The sequence below is a fragment of the Mesocricetus auratus genome, unplaced genomic scaffold, assembly GCF_017639785.1.
Source record: "Mesocricetus auratus isolate SY011 unplaced genomic scaffold, BCM_Maur_2.0 Super-Scaffold_100021, whole genome shotgun sequence".
Lineage (NCBI taxonomy): Eukaryota > Metazoa > Chordata > Mammalia > Rodentia > Cricetidae > Mesocricetus > Mesocricetus auratus.
The window spans coordinates 4,428,880-4,446,236 of NW_024429202.1; the positions used below are offsets into that span (position 1 = coordinate 4,428,880).

The window sequence follows — 17,357 nt, forward strand, 5'->3', positions numbered from 1 at the left end:
TGTGTGTCTGCATGCGTGTGTGTGTGTGTGTGTGTGTGTGTGTGTGTGTGTGTGATACAGTATCCAGGGGAGCCATCACTACCCAGACTATGAGGCATCTATGCTGGAGGGAGCAGCTGCAGGGCCTCCTGCCCCATCCCAGAGCTTCTAAGTCATCCTTCAAGTTGACATTTAAGACTTTGAAGATCACATTTGTTTTTATTTTGTTTGAGCTTTCTCTTTAACCGTGGCCTGGGATGACTTTTAAGCTTTTTAAGAGGCTCAGTCAGTGGCCAGCTTCTCTTGAGATGGCCCAGATTGGGGGTCAGTGAATTCCTTCTTCCTGGCCGCATTGATTGCTTCCAACTCTCTGCTCACATTTTTTTGGTTTGTTTGTTTTTCGTTTCGTTCTGAGGCCTTCAGACTGCACAGCTGAGATGCTGCCGAAGGAGGAGGTGCCTGGCTCTGAACCTGTGTATCATTTTTAGGGCTTCCTAGGTTCATCAGACATTGGTCACTTACAGGAGCTGTGGGTTCCTTCCTGGGTTCTCTGAAAAGGAGGACAATTAGTAAATATTGGCTGAATGAATGACAAAATATCTCCTGGTATTGCTGTGGTATTTAAATGAAACCATGTGCCTTTGAATCGTGGAGTGCTACTCGGATATGCAGCCCATAGATACTGAGCAGTTTCATTACTGTTGGCCTCCCTTAGGAATGAGTGGCCACCATGACGTCTGTGAATCAGGACAGTGTTTGGGGGGGGTTGTGTATGTGTAATGTGCATGTGTGCTTATGCATGTTTTTTACGTGTGCCTGTGAATAAGCAAGCACGTGTGCATGGGTGCCTGTGGAGGACTAAGATTAATGTTGGAGATGCTTTCCATCACTCTTCCACCTTATTTACTGAGGCAGGGTCTCTCAATCAAACTCAGAGCTCATTGATTTGGCTAGTCTCCCTAGCCAGCTTCCTCTGGGCATCCCCTGTCTCCATGGTTCCAGCCTGGAATTGAAGGCACACCACGCCACCCACCCAGAACCAACTTGCATGGTTTTCTGAAAATCTAAACCCAAGCATTTTAACCACTTAGATATCTCACCAAACCCTGTTTGGGAGCTCACTGTTTTTGTCTTCTTGCTTGTTTTGTTGTTAGGATGTATTAATTTTTATGTTATGTGCATGAGTGTTTGCCTGCATGCATGTCTATGCACCGGTGTGTGGTGTTTGCAGAGGCTAGAAGTAGCCATCGTATTCCCTGGAAGTGGAGTTGCAGGTGGCGGTTCAGCCTCCATTCCGGTGCTGGGATCCAAAGCCCAGCTCCTTGCAGGAGTAGCCAGTGCTCATAACCACTGAGCTGTCTCTGCACCAGCAATCTGAGAGCTTTAAAACAGGATGTATGGCAAGCTTCCTCCCAGCTCAGTTTGTGGATGAGTGAGCTGCCAACCTTCTGTTTGTCCCAACAGAGAGTCGCATGGGGCCACCTTGTCCCTGGAGTGGGGAGCACAGATGTGTGCCCCACTTTTGTATAAAAATCTCATCTCCAGTCAGATACCTCATCTTTGAATAATGGCTGATTTCCTCGGACTCATGGACCAATGGCCAACTCATGGGCATTCTGAGCTTAGAACTGGAGCCAAGAAAGGCATGAGCATTTCACTGGGCATTGGGTGCTTTTCTAGATCCTTCCTATGGAAGTTCAGTTCATCTCCAGCACAACCCTGAGGTGCAAACAAGTTTGTCTTTCTCATTAAGTCTAAGAAGATGGGGAGTGGCTGATGCTTTGAGCCTGGGTCTCATTCTGAACCTGGTGCTCAGTGACTTGACTGACTGGCTAGTGAGTCCCAGGATGTGACTTCACTTCCCAGGTTCGCCCGGATCTTGTTTTAAAATGTGGGTCCTTGGGGGTCTAACTCAGGTCCTCATGTTTGTATGGTGAAAACTCTAATGACTGATCCGTCTTCCTAGCTCAGCACCAGTAGTTTTATAAGCTCCCCAGGTGATCTGAGGTCCAAGCTGAAGAGCCCCATCTAAGAGGAGATGGCAAAGTACCTGTCAGACCCAGGTCACATGTGAAGCCAACCGGTTCTGGCTGCATGATGGTGGTCAGGAGGCTGTAGGCTCCACCTGTACCCCAGAACCTAGAATAATGCATGGAGCAAGGAAGGCAATCCATAAGTTTGCGTTAATGAATGAATGAATAAACCAAATACCACAGGTGAGGCACTTGCAACTGCAGCAGCCAGATCCAGCCTGTCATCTGTTTTATAAATAAAGTCCTATAGGAACATTGTTTATTGATGTTAGCCTTGAGTGCCATCCAGTTTGTTCTGCCATTGTTTATGTCCGTTTCTTCCTGACTGTCTATGGCTGTTTTCATGCCACAGAGGTGTGGGTGACAGGGACTGTAAGGCCTTCAAAGCAAGTGCAGCAGCACTGGGAAGATCATTATAGCATGGCCTTAAGAAGGACCTTCTAGAATAGAACTGAAGAGTAGGGGTAGGGAGATGGCTCAGTTGTGATCCTTCAGAAACACAAGAAACTCAGTGTGAACACCTAAAACCATGTAATCCCATTGCTGAGAGAAGAGAGAGAGAGAGAGAGAGAGAGAGAGAGAGAGAGAGAGAGAGAGAGAGAGAGAGAGAGACCCTGTCTCAAAAACAATGTGGACAGTGCCTGAGGAATGACACCCAGTTTTACATCTTACACACACACACACACACACACACACACACACACGTACACACATGCACACACATACAAACATGCATGAAGGTGCACACAAACATACATGCACAACACATCAAACAGAACAAAGAAGAATAGGATTTTGGAGTCAGTAAAATCCAGGTTCCTTCATTTCTAATCTGAGAGATGGGTGTTTGGGCAAGCCAATACCATCCCAGAAGGTTAATGAGGGTTACTGGCACTTAGTGGGGAACTTTGCAACTAGTCAAGAGGAGAGAATGTTAGATGGTTAGAATCCAAGTGTGAACCCCTCTTCACCAGGTGGGGTTGGGGAAGAAGGGCAGAGAGCTGTCTGGCATGGTGGGGGTGATGTGAGGTTTCTGAGGTACAGGCGTCCCAGCAAAGCGGCAGCTGAAAGTCAGGCCAGGTTGGGTGGGTGAGGCACACCCATGGGTGTGTCCCCAGGAAAGCCTGTCAGCCTGTTAATGTGGGTTTTACAGCACCAAGTGTAGTCAGAGGAATCCTCGACTCTATTCCCTTGTTTGTAGTTCTGCCTACATAGAAGACCATTCCACTTCGGTTTTCCTGAAAGTTCGCTCAGACACCCTGTCTCTCGTGGTTCCCCCTGGAACTCACTACACTGCTCGGCAATGACACTTAGCATCTCACCGTGGTTACCTTCAGGCCCGCCATAAATCCCGGACTCTTAAGAGCCAAGACACGTTGCAGAATCCTCCCCTCTTAGCACAGGAGTGTAGTCACAAGGTAACACTGGGGCAATGGCCGAGCCTCATCCTTGTGCTGATGGAAATGGCAGAGCACAGAGCCACCATCCCACGGGCAAGGACCACCCAGCTCGTGTGTGATGTAGTTGCTTGTGCCCTGTCCCTCTACCCCTTCAGGGACCCCTACCGTCTAGAGGCTTCTCTTCGTGGGTAGCCAGGGAGATGGAATGATGGGATAAATGGAAAAGCAACGCTTAGAGTCCTTGTCAGCAGATGTGAAATGTGGCATCTTTGGCTTTTCTGACTTCTCATGTCTGTACGTCAAGACCATTGGGCATCGGCTTGGCACAGTCAGATTTCAATAGTGTTCACTGATTTAAGAACAGAGACGAGTTGAGGTCATAGATGACACCAAATAGCAGGGGAGCCCCTGGGGACACTGCTTTATAGATTTTTTAAAATTTAAGTTTTTACAATATTTCATTTTCTAATTCACTTTATGTGGATGGGCATTTTGTCTGCATGTATATCTGTGGACCATGTGTGTGCCCATGAAGGCCAGGAGAGCATGTTGGATGCCCTAGAATTGGAGTCACAGATGGTTGTGAGCTCTCAGGTGGGTGCTGGGAATCAAACCAGGGTCCTCTGCAAGTGCGGCCAGTGCTGTAAATTGGTGAGCTGTCTCTACAGCCCCTGCTTCATAAATCTTAGCAGCACATCTTCTTTGGTGGTGGGTATAGACCGTATACTACTGCTCAAATGATGTCTTTTTGGAATGCCTGTAGGAAGATCACATAAAACTCTTCCCCTTGAAGTAAGTATTTCTTTTGATAATCCCCAAGTGAACCATGAGGGACTACGTTTTAAAAGCCCAGGGACTGTGGTGGTGTTCAGACGGGTCCCCACCACAAACGTGCTGTCATGTGGGTAAGGGCAGATGAGTCTGTCAGTGAAGTGCTGGCTGTGTGAGCATCAGGACCCAAGTTCAAACCCGGCGCCCACGTGGTAATCTCGGTGCAGAGGCAGGAAGCACAGCATTGGGGGCGTGGAGACAGGTAGAACCCCAAAGCCTGCTGCCCAATCGGTGTATCTGGAATGGTGAGCACCAAGTTCAGACAAAAGGGGGAAGTGTGCTGAGTGATAGAGGAGGACACCCAGCGTCACCCATGAGAGAGCACACTCATTCACCCCCACATACACACTGCCACCGCCGCCACCACCACATAATAATTCTCATCTGGCCATGCCTGTGGTCCAGACTGACACCTGTGAGTTAGAGACACTGCATCCCTTTCTCACAGAGCTGTCAGCATAGCTGGTGGCAAGGCAGTGTGTGACGTGACTTAGCCTAGAGCCTATAGAACTCCACACGCTTTAACAGCGGGTAGGAACTTATTTCGAAGGAACCTGTGCTTCTCTCCATCTCTGCTGGAGGCTAGACACTATGAAAAAGAACATTTTCTCCATGGGGAGATCTGTCCTGACCCCTTCTAGGAGACAGCAGCTGATGTTTCTCTGAAGGGTTGTATCATAAAAAGACTGGATAAGCTATGTGGTGACGCCACATTCCCCTCTGCTTCTGACCCCAAGCTCACCCGAGGGGAATGGGTTTATACAGAAGCATGACCAGACAGACAGCTCTGACACTGCCCTGTCTGCACGCGGGATAGGGCTGGGTCGGTTGGCCTCTGGAACCCTCTCCACCTTCCTAGGGCTTTCGCAATGTGGAGAATGGTCTTGGTGGGGATCAAGATGCCTCCCTGGCCGTGTAAGTTTTCGCGTCACACCTGTGTGGATACCTCTGCCAGACCCAACTCCTTGTGAATGTTTATTTCTTGCTTCCCTGTCCCCAGCATCCAGGCTGCTGGTCTGGCGTGGTGCCTTGAGCATTCCACCCCTCGGGCTATGTACACTGATTACCCAGCCTGCGTGCCAAAGCAAAGCTTCTTATGTGAAACAAGCTTCATGTGCCAAGCTCAGGGACATGGATTCACAGCCCACCCTCAGGCTGCCGCCCCCAGGGACGCTCCCTTGTTTCCTCTGAGGCACCACAGCCCCAACTTGACGTCCTCTTGACCAGGGCAGGGTGGGAAGAGAATGCCACCAGGTGACAGAGGTCCTCTGAGGGAGCTATGTCAACACACCCCCAGCCAGACAGAACTTCAAAGTTTGTTGGAAATGAATTCAGTTTCTGTGGACTTTGGCAGTAGAACCTTTTTAGCTCTCACTTTTGATTATTTTTTATTTTTTGAGGCAGGGTCTCCCATATCTCAGGCTGGCCTTGAATTTTTGAGCATCTTGCCTCTGCCTCCCAAGAGCTGGGATTACAGGTGTGCATCAGTGTACTGACTTTAACCAGTGCTGGGGATTAAACCGGGGTGGGGGATGGCCTGGGGTTCTAGGTAAGCACTCTACTGAACCACACCCCCTAGTGCTTGTTGCGGCTCTGTAGGCTTCAACGGACGCTGTAACGATACGCGACACACAATTACTGAAAGTAAAGCTAAGTATTTAATGTAGAAATTACTCACAAGATACCAAACCCAGAGGAGCCAAGCAGTTTTTAGCTGTCGGACCAGAAGCCGAACTCCAGGAAAAGAGAGCGAGACTTCCTGTGTGCTGTCTTTTATGCCTTCCCCCGTAACGCCCCCTAGCCATGCCCAAGTGGGGCATGGCTAGTGACGTAGTTCCGCCTACGTACGTATACGTCTTTACATCCAGCCGTATACGTCTTTAGTCCTGCCTAAAGTGGGTGTGGTTAGCGGTGTGGTAAACCGCCCTTTTATTACCTCATCTGTATGCACCTCTAATAAGTCACATGTTTAATGGCGGCATCAGACTTCCTCCTACAGCTCTCTGTTTCCAGTATTCATCCGTGTATTGAGACATTGCAGTTGGACAGAGATAGAACTGGGACCTGCACACATGCACACACACATGCACACAAATAAATACATAAATAAAGATTCACACTGACTTCTTACTAAACTTTTGTGTGAATTACAAAATAGAGCTTATGTCTTAAACAAAACAGAGCGTAATTGTGTACAGTTCAACAGAAACTGGACAAGCGTGTATTCAGTGCTCAGACCAAGCAGCAAACATTCCAGACCCTTCTTCCCAAGAAGAAGCCAGAGCCCCAGTTCTGGGTACTGTCTCTTACATAAGCCCGACTTCTCGCGCTGTGAAACAGTGTTTTGTCATGAGCTTCTCAGGAACAGAAGCGTATGTCAGGCCCTCACTGCTCTGGCTTCTTCAGCTTCCTAATGTTGCATAGATAGTACGTTCTCACTGGTGTGAAATATCTCACTTGGAGTGTAGCAATCCCTCTGTTTATCCACTCTTTGCTTATGGGGCACTTGGGCGGCTTCTAGGTTTGAGGCTGCTGAGTACGTACACCTGTCATCACTGGGCGATCACTCAGATGAATTCTGTAGGTGCATTCCTGGGAGTGGACTTGCTGTCTCATTGGGATGTGAGTATTCATTATTAAAAAAGAAAGGTCAGTTTTTACTATTCTATTTCTATGATTGTCTCTGGGTATAAGAACATGAGTGTGGGTCCCCACAGCATCCAGAAGAGGGTGTCAGACCCCCCTGGAGCTACACTATAGTCAGTTGTAAGCTGCCCAGTGTGGGAGCACTAAACCTGGCCTCTGCAAGTGGTCCTAATCCCTGAGCATCCCTCTAGCCCCTCCGTTTCCTTATAGATGAAGAAACAGGTAACACTGGTGGTGCAGATGTCTGGGGTCGATGGGTCCTTCATGTTCCTCCTGTGTGAGCCTTTGTACATTCTGGGAAGCCCGGCAGGAGGCAGTCTACCCCAGGCGCGGTGCTTGGGGCTTCAGATTTCTCTGCTCAACCAGATCCTTGCCCCAACTTTTGAGATGAGTATATTCAAGGTCTCTCATGACTGAGGAGCCTGAAGCTCGGATGAATAGACATGAGTATTTCTCCTCTCCTCTTCTCTTCCTTCTATGTGTGTGCGTGGTGTGTGTGTGCGTGGTGTGTGTGTGTGTGCATGTGCACGTGCGTGGTGTGTGTGTGTGTGTGTGTGTGTGTGTGTGTGGTGTGCGTGTGTGCGTGCTTGTGTCTGTGTTTGCCACAGTGTGCATGCGGAGATCAGAGAACAGCCTTCAGCAATCAGTTCTCTCCTCCCACGGTGAGCTTCAGTGGATCAGCTGTTAGGCTTACACAGCAAACACGTGAACCAACTGAACCATCCTGCCAGACCCTTCAGTGGCTTCACCTAAATCGTATGGGAAGAGACCTGTCAGAGCCAGGGTGAGAATCTGAAATGCCCGAGTTGAAAGCTGCTCACTGTAGGATCCCTGGGATGGGGGCTTCTTTTAGCTTGGGGGCTCCTTGGGGACTGTCTCCTTAGGACTCGTGTAGATGGCGAAAGGAGATGCTGTGGAAAGAGAAGCCAAAATAAGGCAACTGGATGGCCTTGGGAAGCCAAATTGCTTTTCTACCCAGGGACAGTTGGAGAAAGTCATGAGTTTCCTGGAAGGCAAAGGCAAGTATATAATTTGCTGTCCTCACCAGGACTCTCTTGAGAGTAAATGGGTGCTTGCTATATGGGATTGGGGAACAGACACAGACTGAGACTGTCACCAGTGAACTGGGATGACTGTTCACGCCACTTGTGTATTGAGAGCATCATTATGGCTACATAGTGACCGTGAACCCCTGATCCCTCCACCTCCATCTCTAAGGTGCTGGGATTGCAGGTGTCACCACCACGGCAGCTTCTGCAGTTCTGGGAATTGAACCCAGGGTTCCATGCATGCTGGGCAAGCACTCCACCAATCACGTCACATCCCCAGCCCTCCATGGTTTATTTATTTTAATCCACACCATCTGTCTGGAGTCGTGGGCAATGTTTTTTGTTCATATTAGGACTGGATCTGGTTTTCTTCCCCTTTTCATACCTTTTCCTGCCAGATGAAACTGTGGCAAGCTGTTTCCCCTGGGTCAGAGGTCACTGTGCTGTCACTTCTTCCCAAGAAGCTTCTAGAAGGCTAGGGTTCACTTTAGCCATGGTGGCACTGATGACTTCTCAGGGGCACTTGCTAAGTTCCCTTTTATCAGCATTTCACTCCCTCCTCCAGCTGGTCTGTCCATGTGCAGAGAATGGGGACTCAGCCATGACTCTTTCCTTTTTCTGAGCTCCCCCCTCCCTCCCTCCCCCCTCTCTGTGGGGGGGTGATTAAATTTGTAGTGGAGTCTGTCTGCGGGCACTCGGGATGAGGAGGTAGGTGAACTTCTGCCTTCCCCTAAAACACTCACCCATCTTCTACAAGCCACTGGGCTTTCCTCTGGCTCAGTCTTAGCCGAGTGAGGATGGACATGACGGCCACCCCAGGGGGCAGGACTAAAATACTTCAGGCTGGGGAGCAGTGTGCAGTGATTACAAAGCTTGGTTAGTTCTTAGCTGTTAGGAATTGCGGTTGGGCACTGTGAGGGGGAGAGCTGGGTGCTGGACCCTGTGTGCTGAGTTGAGAGGACAGTGTTTGTGATAGTTCTGAGGACTGGAAAGCGTTCCTAATAAATAAAGAATCAGCAAAAATTTCAGGGCCACCGGCATTTGACATGAGTGTCAAAGATAAGGATGAAAAGGGTAATTAATGTCTTATTAAGTCCACAGCTGTGTTCCACTAGATTCTGGAACAACAGTGAGACGCATGGGAAGGCGAGGTTGTGTTCCCCAGGGACTTCTGGAGAGCTGAGGGCCTCTATGCTCTGCAGATTCCATGACCCCGAGGAAGGGAATGCAGTGCCACTCACTAGGAGGATAGCCTTGGAACTAGAGTTCAAAGTACTCTGGGCTGGAGGAAGAAAATATCTGTAACCCCCCTCTCCTCCCTCAGCTTGGGAAGAGGGGCCCGGGAAGTGGGGACAGGAGTGTCCCCAGAAGCACACAGGACAACAAAGAACAGGTAGGTGAGTACCAACACCCGCCATTGTCTGTGACCTCCATGTGCGTTCTGTGGCGTGAGCATTCCAACATTTACGGGCAGGTATGTGGGTGCCCACGTGAACACATACACACCATGCAAGCAAACGCAAGCGAGAAGATGTAAACCTTTTAAGTTAAAATGTATTCAGTTGTGTGTGTGAAGGGGTGCATGTGTGGGGAGGTCAGAGCCCAACTTGTAGGGGTTGGTTCTCTCCTTTCACCGTGTGGGCCCCGGGGACCAAACTCAGGCCACCAGGCTAGGCAGCAAGTTCCGTTATCAACTGAGTCACTTTGCTAGCTGCAAAAGACTTTTAAAAATGTATTCAGAAGGGTTCCCAGGTTGAAGGATGCACTCCCTTCATTACTAACACTAGTTCAGTTGTTTTCTTCCACCCGGATCCTAGGTTCTAGGAGAAGCCAGGCAGGGCTTCATGGGAAAGAGGCATCCGAAGGTATATCTTTTTAGATACCACCTGCATCTCAAGCAAATGAGGCGTTTTATTTCCTTTGGTGTGCAAGCGTTAAACTTAGAGAATGGTGTGGGGGTGTGGAAGAAGAGTTTCCTTCCGAGCAGCATAGATCGAGTGCCCACCCCCACCCGACTGTGGGCATGAGTGACATGAGGCTCTGCTCTGGTGCACATCCAGACCAGTTCAGACACTCACCGCCATCCTTGGACCAGGGTCTCAGAGACAGATGACTCTTCAAATATTCTAAAGTATTCCAGGGAAGGATCCAGGAGTGGGGCAGGAGCAGCCTCAAGCTGAAGGCATCTCGATCCTCTTTTCGAGTGTTTGCAAACGAAAAGACATCACTGTGTGAGGAGTGTCTTCACCCCTGCAATGGCAGACATAGTTGCTTCTTACAGCAGGAAAACGGGCAGGCAGCTGCAGTGGCTGCATCATTCCTGATGCTACAGGAGTGTGTCTCACCAGTGAGGGGCTCCATGAGAGCATCCTGAACACTTTGTAGACAAGGCCAATGAGGTCAACAAAAAAGAGGTTCCTCACATTGTCTGGGGGCCACTAGGACTTCTGTTCCCAGACCTTCATGGCTGATGCGATGCTCACTGACAAACTCCCTGTCTGTGTTTCCTCTGCTTCTAATGTCTCTCTCTAGATTTTCCAATGAAGAAGTGAGTTCAAACTTTTATAAAATAGAGAAAAAAATCTTTTGACTTTCCAGATTGTGGGAGCTTGGAGAAGCTGTGACATTAATATGATGCTATGCATTGCTAATGGCAGGAGAGGATACCCAAGCTTCCATGAAGTCAGGGAAATACATGGATTAAAATCACACCACCGGGTACTGAAGGGATGGCGGCTCAGAGTTAAGAACGCTCACTGAGTCAGGTGGTGGTGGCACATGCCTTGAATTCCAGCACTCGGGAGGCAGAGGCAGGAGGATCTCTGTGAGTTCAAGACCAACATGGTCTACAAGAGCTAGTTCCAGGACAGGCTCCAAAGCCACAGAGAGCAATGTCTTGAAAAACAAAACAAAACAACAAAAAAAAAAAAAAGAAAGAAAGAAAAGAACACTCACTGCTCTTGCAGAGAACTGAAGTTCAGCTTCCAGCACCCACATGCTGGCCCATAGCCATCTGTAACTCCAGTCCAGGAGATCTTCTGCCCTCTTTCAACCTCAGGAGGCACCAGGCACACACATGTACACTTATATACATATGAGGAAAACACCCATAAAATAAAAAAATACACGAAAAATTAAAAATCCCCAGGCAAAAGGAGACCCATCCCATATACAGGTTTGCTCAAAACTTTGTGTATGTGTATATTGGATATAGAGCCAAAGAGAACTTCTTCCCAGGAAGGATGCTATTAAATGGATATCAGCAGGTAATTTGGTTTAATCTATAAAACTGAGGCTGTGCTTAGCCTCTAACCTGGCAATTTCATGTCTCTTTAAGTCTAGAGAAATTTTAATGTATGTGAAAAAGGAGATGTGTTCAGGATTAGTCTCTATGGCATGGTTTTAGAGCACAAAAGTAGTCCAAGTGTCTGCCATCCACCTAAAGACTGGCTAAATCATTTGATACTAGTATATAATAGAAGATGACAAAGTACAGTTTTTTCACAGTTTTTTTCATTTGAGACCTTTGAGAGATATGCTATGAATTCTAATCAATGCAATATCCAGTGCAAAAAGCCAAGTTGCAAAAACATGTTATCAGCAATCCTTCTAACAATAGGCAAAATAGTATCCTCCTGTCAGATGTTTACGTGGCTGTTGAAGTGTGAAATCACGTTGGAGCATGTATTATTTGCTTTCCCAGTGCTTTGACCAAGTAGATATCAGAAGTGACTCAAGCAGGGAGAGAAGGTGCATCTGGGCTCAAGGTTTTGGGAGACAGAGTGTCCTGGTGGGGAAGGCCTGACTACCAGTGTGGCTCCACTCAGGGGGCTGGGGGAACGAGGCGGTGGCTCTTCATATCCTAGCAGGTCAGGGAGCAGAGGACTTGGGCTCACGGCAGAACTAGACAGAGCCCATACAGCCCTCTCACCACCTCACCGACGCATTCCCGCCATGTAGATCACCTCCCCAAACAGCGCTGTCAGCTGGGGGTCAAGTATTCAAAGGACATGAGCCTGGGGGAGAGGACCCATGCAAACAGTGGTGGTTAGTAATGACAACTGCCAGAGAAGTCGCAGGGACCCTCCCCACAAATGTTTACTCAGTGTGGTTGTAGGTGTATGTTTGTAGGTGTGTGTGTGTGTGTGTGTAGGCAAGGGGCAACTTCAAATGTCTTTCTTGATCCATGACCTTCCACCTTAGCTTTTGAGACAGGGTCTCTCACTGAAGCCAGCGCTTATCAGCTTGGTTTGGGTGGCAAGCCAATTCACTCTATAGCTCCTCCTGTCTCTGTCCCACCCCATCTCCAGCTCTGGCATTGTGTAGCGACACATGGCTGCACCCCACTTCTACAAGGGTGTTGGAGATTACAACTCTTCAGGTCTCCGTGCTTGCAGGAAGGGCACTGACGGACCGAGCCAGCTCTCCAGCCCCTGGAGTGCCCCTGCTCAGCACAGGACATCAGCAGACAGCTGTCACTGCTCGGAGTGCAGAAGTCTCCTCCTTCTCCTTGCCCGGTCTCCAGGAAGCTGTCTCCCCACCTTGGGACTTTCCTTTGTGTGCAGCCTGGGCTCTGTGCCTCAAGTGGCAAAGTGCCCTCCCTTGGAACTGTTTGCTTTCTTTTCCTTGACCGTGGAGTCAGGATGGCTTCTTCTCTGGCAGAAACACAGCAGGTCCAAACTCCTGTATGTAACTCACTCCTGCTGACAGTGCTTCTTCCCCGGGATACAGACTGAGCCCAGTCCAAGCCCCACCCCGTGTTAGCCTGGGGTGCCCACAGCCTCTACTATCCAGCCTCTGCCCGCCTATGACCCTCAGCTCTAAGCCCTGCAGAAGTGAGTTCCAGCCAGTGTGCTAGTGCCTGCCCTGGGGACTAGAGATGTGGGTGGCTTTCTTATCCGCATCCTGCTTATTTCTACAACATATAATTCACCTTAATTAAAAAGATGAAAGGCACGTGAAATTGGCTCTTGTTTGAGCCGATCTTGGAAGTAAGATTCTTCTAAGCATGGGTATTGTTTCTGAGACTATAAGACTTGGTATCATATCAGGCAGAACACAGTGGACACTCCCCAAAGCTCATCACTGATAAGAATATAATGAACAGACCGTCTGAGAAGAGATGGGGAGGACGGAGATGTTGAGACAAGAAAGGAGGAGCCACAGGCAGCTGTTACAGTCCCATCCCTATGTAAGATATGTTGAGAAAGCATTTTCAGAGCCTTGAAACGACTGGTGGGAATACCAATGGGAAATAACTTCTCTGGGGTCTTTCTCCCTAGGCCCTACAGTCAGCATGCATACTCCCTGTGGGTCTGGACCATCCGTGGAGGGCCAGACACCTGGAATGTATGTTCCATAGAGATCTGTGTCTTAGAGAGATGTAGGGGGTGGACAGAGAGACACAAGTGTCTGTTTCTAAATATACTGTAGCTCAGAAGACCAGGCATAGTATGAAGTCTTGTGGTGTGTGTGTTTGTGTGTACTCATGGGTGTGCATGCATGTGTGTTCATGAGAATGTTTGTATATGTGAGTGTACAGACATGTATAAACACATGCTTTGGATCCCAGCTGTGGTTCCTCAAGAACCTTCTACCTTATTTCATGAGGCAGGTTCTCTCGTTTGCATGGAGCTCACTAACTAGGCTGGACTGGCTGGCCACCAGCCCCAGAGATCCGCCTGTCTCCCATCCATAGCACTGGGATTACATGCATGCCCCCACTGAGTCCAGCATCATAATGATAGGGGGAGCTGCACTTGGGTCTGCCCCCAGAAAGTCAAATATTTCCTTCATTAGCTATCAACCCAGCCTCAAGACGTCCCATTTGGTACACGCTGGATAGCCTTGGGGCATTTTGACTGACTCATCTCAAGAACCTTAGATGAGTAAGTCAGGCAGCGGGCAGGAGGGAAAGAGTCCACCCTGTGGTTATAGCCTGTGTCCCTGCAGGGTGCAGACATGCTGTCTAAGGGACAGAGAAAGAAGGCAGCAGTTCCGAACACCCGGACTATTGAGCCCACCCCTGAGAATCTGCAATCCATTAAGTCAGTTTTAAGCTGTGCAGAACTAAGAGAAGGACACCTGAGAAGCAGTGCAAAAGCTCGGGGACGAGATTGTACAAACACAATGCGGGCCCTTGTTGCAGAACGGAGCCACCAAAGCAGGGTGGCTTTGGAGAGAGCCCTTGTCCATCATGTAAGCTGCTTGCTAGCTGCGTGACCTTGGCTAACTCTCTCAGTAGCCCTCACGGTCTTTCCCTGTAAACAGGGGAGAGTAAGAACTCCTTCCTCACGAGTGGCAGGAAGCTTGCACAGGGTTTCCCCCATGAAGCATAGTGTGTAGCACACCGTCACACATATCGAAGACACTTTTGGTCCTTAACACTGTTTGCTTCATCTGGAGCTCAGAATCAGTCATTGGAAGGTGAGAGCTGCAGAATCCCAGGAAGTTCCCGCCCCCATTTCCTTCTAGTTCATTACCTTTGCAGCACCCAAAGACACACCGAAGGCCAATGGCAAAGTGTGCCTGGGACTGTGCCCTCTAGGGGGAGACTCAGGGGTGATACAAAGAAATATCTGAGGGGTCATTTATTTGGTGGCTCCTGAATGTGGGTTCTCAGAATGGCTGGCAAGTTTTTAAGCATGATCCTCCTCTTAATCCTACATGCAGCCTCCTCTTAATCCTACAGAGCCCTGTGTTCAGAGAGAGCCAGTGGAAATGCTGTTCTCAGGGTATCCAAACTGTCAGCCCCCATGTACTTACCCAGGGGTCTTCTTCCCGAGATGTGCCCACGGAACTAATTCTTGAGGTTTGTATCAGAGTTCATGTTTAGCTACCCAGAACAGGAAGTATCAGGCTTGCTCTGTCAACCTGGTTTTAGATTTCTTTTGCTTATACAGTAATCCGGTGTCTTCAGAGGCCTAGACCCCATTTCTAAGAAAGACTTAAGTTTTTTCTTAGGTGTATAATGTTTGTCTGTCTGTGTCTGTGCCTGTGTGTGTAGGTACACACAGTACAAAGGTTTAAAGACAGGTACAGGAGGCAACTTGGTGGGTTGGAGACAAGGGGAACCACAAAGTCACACCATGCAATAGAACTCACATAAGAGGTTTACTGGGGACAGGAAGGGGTGTAGAGGTGGTCTCTGAGCGAGAGCCGAAGGAAAAGAGAGCAGAGCAGAAAGTGGTTCTGAAAGGGGGAGGGGTGTCATTGTGTAGCTCTGGCTGTCTGAGAACTCTACGGAGACAAGATTGTCTTCTGACTCACAGAGATCGGCCTGTCTCAGCCTCCTGAGTCCTGGGATCAAAGGTGTGTGTCACGTCTCCTCCTAGCGAGTGTTCTTAACGGCTGATGTGTCTCTCCAGCTTCATCTTTCTCTCTTCAGCAGCCATTAGAATGACCCTTGCCTTTGCTTATTGCTTCAGGGTTGCAAAATAGCTGCATCATCTCCATCTTCACATTTGTGTTTCAGAGAAGAACGAGTACAGTGAATCAGGAAAGAGTTCCCATTCACTTCTGATCTCCTTAGCAACGTCCTAAGACAGTCATATCCAGAAACAGGCTAAAACTGTCAAACTAGATCATGATCCAAATCCGGGTGGAGTCCAGTGGGTGAAAGTTGGGTGTGTCCAGACTGGCATGTCGTGACCTCAGACCAGAGTATGGTGCATTCATCAAGGAGGACCGAGACAGGGGTGACAATTAGCACTCTGTACCCCATTGATCCGAGGCTAATCAAAAGCCAAGAAAACACAGTGAGGCCCAAGCTCTGTCATCCACAGAACACACAAACTCTTACCTGGAAACCACCTGGGCTCCTGGGTCCTGTGTACAGGATTCTGTAGATATTGGACCCAGACTATCATGGCTGGTGGATGTTGTGGCTGGTAGCATCCCCTTGATGAATCTTTGTCTGACAGAGGAGCCTTAGGACACTATAAAACTCCCAACTGCCTCTGGCTGGCACCCTCAGGGTGCTTGCACATAGGAAGGGTTAGGGAACTAGAGCTCCCACTCCTTAGGTTGCCCCTGGGGACCAAAGTTGTATCCTCCATGGCTGTCCAAGAACCTGGCCACAGTCAGCCCTCATGTATCAGTGAAGCTGCCTTTCCAGTCCTTTCCTTTCCCCTTCTGCCTTCCTTCTATATTCTCCCAAGGGCACCCTTGCCATAAATTACTCATGTACAAACCCCCTCCTTGGTCCCCACCTCCAGGGACCCAGTTTGAGGTGCCACTAAGTGACTCAGGGGGCCACTCTATTTCTCTTTCCAGGGGTGTTCAGCCTGTTAGATTCCCTAGGCCACATTGTCATCTAGAAGTTTGTGCTAGAAAACCTTGAAATTGAGTTGTTAAATTTTCAATAATACGTCATGTTTTAAGGTTATAACTCTTTCTTGGGCCACATTCATACCTATCCTAGACCACCTGTGCCCTACAGGCTACAGTTGGACACCCCTCAAATCCTCTTCCTCTGTCCCACTCACAGCCACTGGTGTGTTCCTGGGGTGTGGGACAGGGTCATCTTGCACTATAGTGTCGCCGTTGGGGCCTGCTTCCCCAAGTTCTGTCCGTGCATGCATGTGTACCTGTCACAGCCTGTTGTGGAGGGCAGGGGACAACCTTGGGTCCCTTGTTTGGGGCTGCACACACTAGGTTAGCTTAGCTCACACACTTGTCAGGACTCTCCTGTCTACTCCCATCTCTCCACTGGAGTACCAGGATTGCAGATGTGTCCTACTGTGTTTGGCTTTAAGTGAGCTCTAGGGATCTGAACTCGGCTTCCTCCTCTTACACAGCAAGCATTTTACCCACTGAGCCATCTCTCCAGCCTTGGAGGAGTTTCCCACCAGGCCTCAAGCTGAGGCCGCCAACACAGAGCATGGTTCTTTAGAATGCTGGTCTGCATTTCTAGTCCAGGAACTCTAAGCGGAGGTGTGCATGCTCGTAGGCTGGGGCGGGGGTGCATGCGTGCCTGTGTGTGTGTGTGTGTGTGTGTGTGTGTGTGTGTGTGTGTGTGTTTCCATCCTGTGGTAGTGGCAGCTGGGGTATTTATAGCTGGATCCACAGGGCCATTCTCACGTGGCTACAGAAAATGAGAACCTCATGTGGAGTTTGTTTTTCCTCTCGGCCTGCGCCATCCAGCCATCCATCTCCCTTAAAGCCTCTGCTGTAACCAGAGCCCCCAGCATGGCTACCATGCAGAGGTTATGTAAATTCCCATCTCATGGAAAAGTGCCTGTTCTCTTCAGTCAGGCCACAGGCAAAGGAGGGGGACTGCTGGGGAGAGCTTGTGGGCGGCACTGGAGGGCAGCTCCACCCAGCCCCGAACTCCATGCATTCTCCCTGGATGAACTTCATGGAATGTGGGTCCTTGGATCGCCTCATGTCCCCCAGCATGTGTGAACCCCTTAGAAAGG

General features: G+C 49.3%; 1 protein-coding gene and 1 long non-coding RNA gene across 4 annotated transcripts in view; one reads left to right on the forward strand and one right to left on the reverse strand.

The window, feature by feature from the left end:
- Daam2 (dishevelled associated activator of morphogenesis 2) overlaps positions 1-17,357 on the forward strand; it is a 110,782-nt gene that overhangs the window by 3,464 nt on the left and 89,961 nt on the right. The window lies entirely within an intron of this gene.
- Positions 421-5,966, reverse strand: LOC110341303. Its single transcript, XR_002383191.2, has 3 exons — positions 5,922-5,966; positions 2,030-2,118; positions 421-529 (listed from the first exon to the last, which is right to left on the reverse strand). It is a non-coding gene; the product is annotated as an uncharacterized LOC110341303 (long non-coding RNA).